Source organism: Schistocerca americana, chromosome 2 (assembly GCF_021461395.2).
Source record: "Schistocerca americana isolate TAMUIC-IGC-003095 chromosome 2, iqSchAmer2.1, whole genome shotgun sequence".
NCBI classification, from domain to species: Eukaryota; Metazoa; Arthropoda; class Insecta; order Orthoptera; family Acrididae; genus Schistocerca; species Schistocerca americana.
The window spans coordinates 70,494,223-70,502,312 of NC_060120.1; the positions used below are offsets into that span (position 1 = coordinate 70,494,223).

The window sequence follows — 8,090 nt, forward strand, 5'->3', positions numbered from 1 at the left end:
TGCTGTCCTGAACTACATCGTTACAGATGGTGCTCGACTCTTGCATTGCCATCACATTCTCCGTATATGTCATCCATTTGTATATCTGGTCAAGAATTGCTAAGAAACTGGCAAACCACCACGCACCAAACACTGAGATTGATGAACTCTTGCACAAAACTGAAGAAGCATGAAATGACGTTCCCATATGTATTAAGCTCAGTTCGACTCATTACCCAGCCGATTAGGGCCAGTCTTGTTCCGAGAGGTGGCAATTTGTACTAAATTTTGAATCATGTAAACCGCCCAATAACCTACATATTTAATCATGTATTTTTCCTACTATGCAGTATACACACAATACATAACATTTTGTTATTTGCTGTCGTTCCTCTGGCAGCAGTTTTAATGGCCAACAGGTGTACATTCCTTGTCTCTTCACTAAGACGGATTTGCCAATACGCTGATGCTATTTAAGGTTGCTGTTAAGGAAATTGGTTGTATCCCTTCGTGTTTGCACCCTAACAAGATACCTTTTTCCAACACCAATGAATGGAATAGTGCTGCCAAGAATGTCGATTGTGCTCATGTAAAAATTCCGTAATGAACGTAGCCAAATTCCCGTCTAAACATATACCGCATAATCCGTGTGCCATCTGCTTTATGTTCACCGAATGCCCTTGGACAACAGAAAAATGAAGTTAGGTTTTAATATCACATTGACGATGAGGACATTGGAGATGAGGCAGACACTCAGAGTGGGGAAGGAATTCTTCTGTGTTCTCTTCGAAGGAACCAATCTGGCATTCACATTAATAAATTTAAAGAAAGTGCAGAGGAAATAAAGCTCGTTTTTCTCGAATGCTCAGTGTCGTAACTACTGTGAAACTTCAGTTGATGTGTGGTTTTAGTGACTTTCTCTAAATTATGGAAGTTAGAAAGGTAAAATCAAGAAAGATAACTGGACTGAATTCAGAAAACAAACAGATAACGATATCAGATGGATCAAGCAAATACACAGTAACTACAGTCGGTTTATAGGCATAATTAAAGGAGAAGCCAGACGGTTTATCCCTAGAGGCTACCGTAAAGAATATACACCTGGCTGGAATGAGGACAGTAAAAAATTGCTCGAAAAATATGAAGAAAATCCAACTGATAACAATGCTATGGACCTTCTGCAGTCACTTGATGAGAATAGGAAGAAGATGTGGCTTGAAACCGTAGAATCATTCGACCAAACACATTCAAGTCGCAAAGCCTGGTCTGTTATCAGAAAACTAGATACATCAAACCCAGCACCAGTGAGACCTAAAACTGCCATCAAGATGAATGATTTTGCCAGACATCTAATCTCAAATTCCAAGAGCCCAAAGGGTAAGCAGACAGGAAGGGAAATCAAAACCCAGCTCAATGCCAAGAAAAGAGCAGCCCCAAATTCTTCTAAATTTTCCAATCCATTCAATGAAGAGGAAATAAGAGATGCCATCAGAAACATGAAAGTTGGGAAGGCAACTGGATTCGATGGGATGTACCGTGAATTTCTCACACACTGTGGGCCAGCAACTATAAAATGGCTTTCTAACTTATTCTCAGACATTCTCTCCACTGGAAATCTCCCACCATTATTTAAAAAAAAACCTAGCTAATAGCAACCCTTAAACCGAAGAAAGACCCAACAAAAGTAGAAACTTACCGCCCAATAGCCCTGTAAAGCGTCACTTACAAACTACTTGAACGACTCATATACAACAGGATCTATGAAACAATTAATAAACAAATACCCATAGAACGAGCTGGATTCAGGCCTAGTAGAAGCTGTAATGACCAAGTGTTTGCATTAACAACCCATATTGAAAATGGATATGAGAAGAAATGCGTAAGCATAGCTGCTTTCTTGGATCTATCCGCCGCCTACGACACCGTATGGCGAGAAGGCCTTCTCTTAAAATTTGTGAGCATCATTCAGTGTCGGAAACTCACAAATCTACTTAGCAACACGCTAAGCAACAGACGTTTCCAGATTTACTCTGATAACGACAGAAGGAAAGTCTTCAAAATAAGTGACAAACTACCTCAAGGATCTGTATTGGCCCTTCTCCTTTTCAACTTATACATTTATGACCTGCTAGCTACAACCTCAAGGACATTCATATATGCTGATGACATCTGCTTGGTAACCCAGAGCTCCAGTTTCACCACTGCTGAAAGCACATTAACTGGCACATGGAAATCCTGGACACATACTTCAGGAAATGGTGCCTCCGCCTAAACCCTCAGAAAACTGTTACTTCATCATTCCACCTATGGAACAGACACTCTGACTATAAACCAGAAGTTAAACTCCGAGGACAAACTTTGAAGTACTGCAGCACACCGAAGTACCTCAGAATAACATTCGATAGGTCCCTAACTTTCCGACAACATCTCTCCAACGTGGCCGCAAAAGTGAAGACCCGTAATAATATCATTCGGAAGTTTGCTGGTTCCCCCTGGGGTTGCAGCACTCAAACCCTAAGATCAACTGATTTGGCACTATCATACTCTGTCGCTGAATACTGTTGTCCAACTTGGATGAACAGCGCTCACTATAGCAAGATAGATGTGCAACTCAACCAGACAATGCGACTTATCACAGGCTCCATACGTAGCACTTAAACTGCATGGCTACCAGTTTTAAGTAACATCCAACCTCCAGCTCTACGAAGATCAGATGCTCTCCTGAAGATCTGGAAAAACATTCAGAAGAACCCCCAGCTACCCATACACAGCGATATATTAATAGCAGAACATCAGCCTCTGAAGTCAAGAAAGCCACCTTGGCGAACTGCACAACATCTTGAAGCCTCCGACTTTAACATCAACGAAGTATGGAGAAGTTGGTGGAAAGAATCGTCAGTGTTCAACGGTCATCTGGTTGAAAAGCCTTCTATGCGAGTTCCAGGTTTCACACTCCCCAGACTCCAGTGGAGAGCCATCACCGACATCCGAACAGAACAAGGGAACTGCTGATATCTAAAGCAGAAATGGGGCTGGGCAACATCTCCAGACTGTGACTGTGGAGCTGTCCTGTAAACAATAAATCACATTGTTGGTGAATGCCCGAAACGAGCCTTCGGGGGATCAGTATATGACATCCACCATGCATCACCTGAAGGGCTCAGCTGGATCAACAGATTGGACTTAGAAGTCTAAGAACTTGTGTAATGTGTACATAATTTAGCATAATACTTTGGACATTTGATTCTGTACCTGTATTTTGCTTGTCATTTCTTACACTGTATACTCTTGAAATTATGTATTTGATTCAAGCTCTGTATCATCATACGGTAAATAAATAAAATATGGAAGTCGGTTACTATGATAACTATTAATATCTCTTAAAGTGTAACAGTGTACGTGTTTTATGGAACCAGCTGCAGGTAATCAGATTCCTGTGATGCGGTGGTTCATTTGTGGCATCGCTGTGTTGCATGCTTCCCTTTTTTAGGATTCAACAAACGGCATAAAGTTACCTGTCAGTATTAATACGCGTTCTGTCATGCATTTCATTAGCAGGATTTACAAAGACTACAGAAAGGAACGAATGATTCACGTCTCATAATATTAGGGAGTCAGTTAACATAAAGTTAGCGTATCTTAAATATAGGTAAATATATATGTACGAAATATGTAAGATTTACAAACACAACGTCTATAGCTAGTTAGATCACCCATATTTAGTTGACTGAACACTACATCTAACAGAAGTCTACTCACATATGTGGACAGCTTGATTGCAATGGATGGAAGGGGAACGCGCGAATTGAACAATACACAAATGAACGATTTTTGTCGTAACTTGTAACCAGTGGACGAAAATATTAGATGATTCATGTTTCCCTCTCCATTGCACAAATAACAGACTGGAAATTCCTTAAATCCTATTCGTGTCAGCTGCGTTGGAAACTTAATTTAATGTCAAGCAGATGAACTTCGTTATTTTGGAAAAAACGACATTTTGTTAATGGAGTGAGTGATTATTTTGTAAAAATTTTTTGTTTGTTTATAGACGCAATTACATTCTTATGACACAGTCATAACCGGTTTCAGCCATACAATGACCATCTTCAGATTCTAAAAGCGACATACATTGAACACAGGTTCATGCGTTGTCAAACTAGCTGTAAAATGTAAAACACCGGTGGTCCCAGCCATACTAATGGAGAACGGCATAAACAGGTAACAGCCGGAAATACAGCGCCATAAGGCGTCAGAAATACTATTTTCATCTACAGCAATGTTTTCTCCTTGTTTTGAAATGTTATTTCACTGATTTAACAATCTGTTCTGAAATTTTAAATTTTATATACATTTGACCTAAATATTGATAGTAAATTTGTCATATTTTAGGCTTTTGAAAAATAAAGACTATCTTATAGAGGACGCGCGCATCTAGCGCAATGGGGATGAACAAAATCTAACAAATTTTTATATCTACATAAGACCGGTGTTTTACATTTTATAGCTAGTTTGACAACGCATGAACCTGTGTTCAGTGTATGCCGCCTTTAGAATCTGAAGATGGTCATTGTATGGCCGAAACCGGTTATGACTGTGTCATAAGAATGTGATTGTGTCTGTAAATAAACAAAAATTTTTTACAAAACGTTGTTATGTCCGTCCTGTTTCTAAATAAATTGGTAATCTGGGGAGATGATCCTAGTTCTGTTCGCAGCCGACAAAAATGAACCCCTTTCATGATCTTTGAATTCTACCGCTCGTTTATCGCTTTCTCATTGATTACGGTAAACATTTTCTAGTAAGCAATCCTATCATTTAGTATTTCGTCAAAAGTTTATTGCTCTTTGGCAGTACTGTTCATTGTTTTCATTGCGACAGATGTCTGCCCACAAAAAGTTCGTTAGTTTTCGTATCTACACTCACGCTCATAAATTAAGGATAATGCAGATACATGGTGAAACAACGCTCTGGTGGGCGGTTTGCGGGTTTTAATCACCTCGGGGTATGACCATGCGGTGCATTTGACCTGCCGTCGCCGCACGGTGGCGCTGGCAGCAGTCCACATACGCAGCGGTGTGTTGGTGCATGTCAGAGTACGGCGCAGCGAGTAAGTGTGCAGACGTTTTCAGACGTGCTAATGGTGACTGTGTGTTGAAAATGGCTCAAAGAACACATATTGATGACGTTATGAGGGGTAGAATACTAGGGCGACTGGAGGCTGGTCAAACACAGCAGGTCGTAGCACGGGCCCTCCGTGTGCCACAAAGTGTGATCTCAAGATTATGACAACGATTCCAGCAGACAGGAAACGTGTCCAGGCGCTACAGCACGGGACATCCACAGTGTACAACACCACAAGAAGACCGGTATCTCACCATCAGTGCCTGCAGACGGCTACGGAGTACAGCAGGTAGCCTTGCTCGGAACCTTACCACAGACACTGGAACAGTTGTCTCCAGACACACAGTCTACAGGCGACTGAACAGACATGGTTTATTCGCCCACAGACCTGCAAGGTGTATTCCACTGACCCCAGGCCACAGGAGAGTCCGTAAAACCTGGTGCCAAGAACACAGTACCTGGTCATTGGAACAGTTGTCCCAGGTTATGTTCACGGACGAGTCCAGGTATAGTCTGAACAGTGATTCTCGCCGGGTTTTCATCTGGCGTGTACCAGGAACCAGATTCCAACCCCTTAATGTCTTGAAAGGGACCTGTATGGAGGTCGTGGTTTGATGGTGTGGCGTGCGATTATGATTGGTGCACGTAGACCCATGCATATCTTTGACAGAGGAACTGTAACAGGCCATGTGTATCGGGACGTCATTTTGCACAGTATGTCCGCCTTTTCGGCCGGCCGAAGTGGCCGTGCGCTTCTAGGCGCTGCAGTCTGGAACCGCGAGACCGGTACGGTCGCAGGTTCGAATCCTGCCTCGGGCATAGATGTGTGTGATGTCCTTAGGTTAGTTAGGTTTAACTAGTTCTAAGTTCTAGGGGACTAATGACCTCAGAAGTTGAGTCGCATAGCGCTCAGAGCCGTTTGAACCATTTGTCCGCTTTTCAGGCGTGCATGGGTCTCACCTTCCTCCTGACGGATGATAACGCACGGCCCCACCGAGCTGCCATCGTGGAGGAGTATCTTGAAACAGAAGATACCAGGCGAATGAAGTGGCCTGCCTGTTCTCCTCACCTAAACCCCATCGAGCACGTCTGGGATTCTCTCGGTCGACGTATCGCTGCATGTCTGCCAACCCCTAGGACACTTCAGGAGCTGCGACAGGCACTGGTGCAAGAATGGAATGCTATACCCCAGCAGCTGCTCGACCACCTGATCCAGAGTATGCCAACGCGTTGTGTGGCCTGTGTACATGCGCATGGTGATCATATCCCATACTGATGTCAGGGTACACAGTGACGTTTTGTAGCCCATGTGTTTCGGGACGGTTTTCTCAACTTATCACGAATACCATGGACATACAGATCTGTGTCGTGTGTGCTCCCTATGTGCCTATGCTATTAGCGCCAGTTTTGTGTAGTGCCACGTTGTGTGGCACCACATTCTGCAATTATCCTTAATTTATGAGCATGAGTGTACGTCATTTGTAACGACTTGTGCAGTAATGTTTATGATTGTTCCATTTTGATTTCTCGGGGCTCGTTAATACACGTAGGGACTCACCGCGCTACCTTGATCCGCAGGTGGCCATTGTTCAGGGTGGTGTGCGGGAACAGCGGCGCGCTGCTGGCCACTTGGGAGGCGAAGGGCGGCCTTTACGCCCTGGAGAGGTCGCAGCCCTGGTTTGATGTGGTGGAACGCAAGCCGCCTGCCTCCAGGTTCAAGATCAGCGCCTTCCACTGCCCGCCATTCTTCATATTCAACGAGAGGTATTGCTGCTACTCTGTTTCATTACTGTGCTCCGGGGTCAGATGCTATCCTGTCACACACTGGGATGACGAACGTATGGGGTGGCGATATGCACTTATAACGATGGCGGTAGTATTGGGTACGCAAGATACAAAAGAACAGTGCATTGGCGGAGCTATTATTTGTACTCAGGTGGGTCATGTGAAAGGGAATGTGAGTCTCACGGGAAGGGTGCAAGGGATAAGTCCCTGCAGTAGCGCTATTCGTCTGTGTCCTCGGTGGCTCAGATGGTTAGAGCGTCTGCCATGTAAGCAGGAGATCCCGGGTTCGAGTCCTGGTCGGGGCACACATTTTCAGCTATCCACATCGAGGTATATCAACAACACCTGTCGGCAGCTGAGGTTGTCAGTTAGTGATCGTTTATTCCAGGGAAAAGCTGCACGGTCATCACCAGTAACTGTTCTTTCGAGAACAAGTTACTGTCTTCGTATATATAGTTAAAGGCTATCCAGCCATTGACCTTCGTCTGTGCGAATGCGCACAGGTTGCCCAGACTCTTACGGGAATCGCCAAAGCGTGCGCGAGTAATGAGTGGTTGGGCAAATGTCTGTAAGGTACAATACATATGTAGAATTGTGGACAGTTGGGAATGTGAGTCTCACGGGAAGGGTGCAAGGGATAAGTCCCTGCAGTAGCGCTATTCGTCTGTGTCCTCGGTGGCTCAGATGGTTAGAGCGGATGCCATGTAAGCAGGAGATCCCGGGTTCGAGTCCTGGTCGGGGCACACATTTTCAGCTATCCACATCGAGGTATATCAACAACACCTGTCGGCAGCTGAGGTTGTCAGTTAGTGATCGTTTATTCCAGGGAAAAGCTGCACGGTCATCAACAGTAACTGTTCTTTCGAGAACAAGTTACTGTCTTCGTATATATAGTTAAAGGCTACCCAGCCTTTGACCTTCGTCTGTGCGAATGCGCACAGGTTGCCCGAACTCTTACGGGAATCCCCAAAGCGTGCGCGAGTAATGAGTGGGTGGGCAAATGTCTATAAGGTACAATACATACATAGAATTGTGGACAGTTGGGAATGTGAGTCTCACGGGAAGCGTGCAAGGGATAAGTCCCTGCAGTCGCGCTATTCGTCTGTGTCCTCGGTGGCTTAGATGGTTAGAGCGTCTGCCATGTAAGCAGGGGATCCCGGGTTCGAGTCCTGGTCGGGGCACATATTTTCAGCTGTCCACAT

The 8,090-nt window shown here is 44.3% G+C and overlaps 1 non-coding gene across 1 annotated transcript; it reads left to right on the forward strand.

Moving 5' to 3' along the window:
- The first annotated feature begins 7,119 nt into the window (after nucleotides 1-7,119).
- On the forward strand, nucleotides 7,120-7,193 carry Trnat-ugu. Its single transcript has one exon. It is a non-coding gene; the product is annotated as a tRNA-Thr (tRNA).
- Nucleotides 7,194-8,090: the final 897 nt, after the last annotated feature.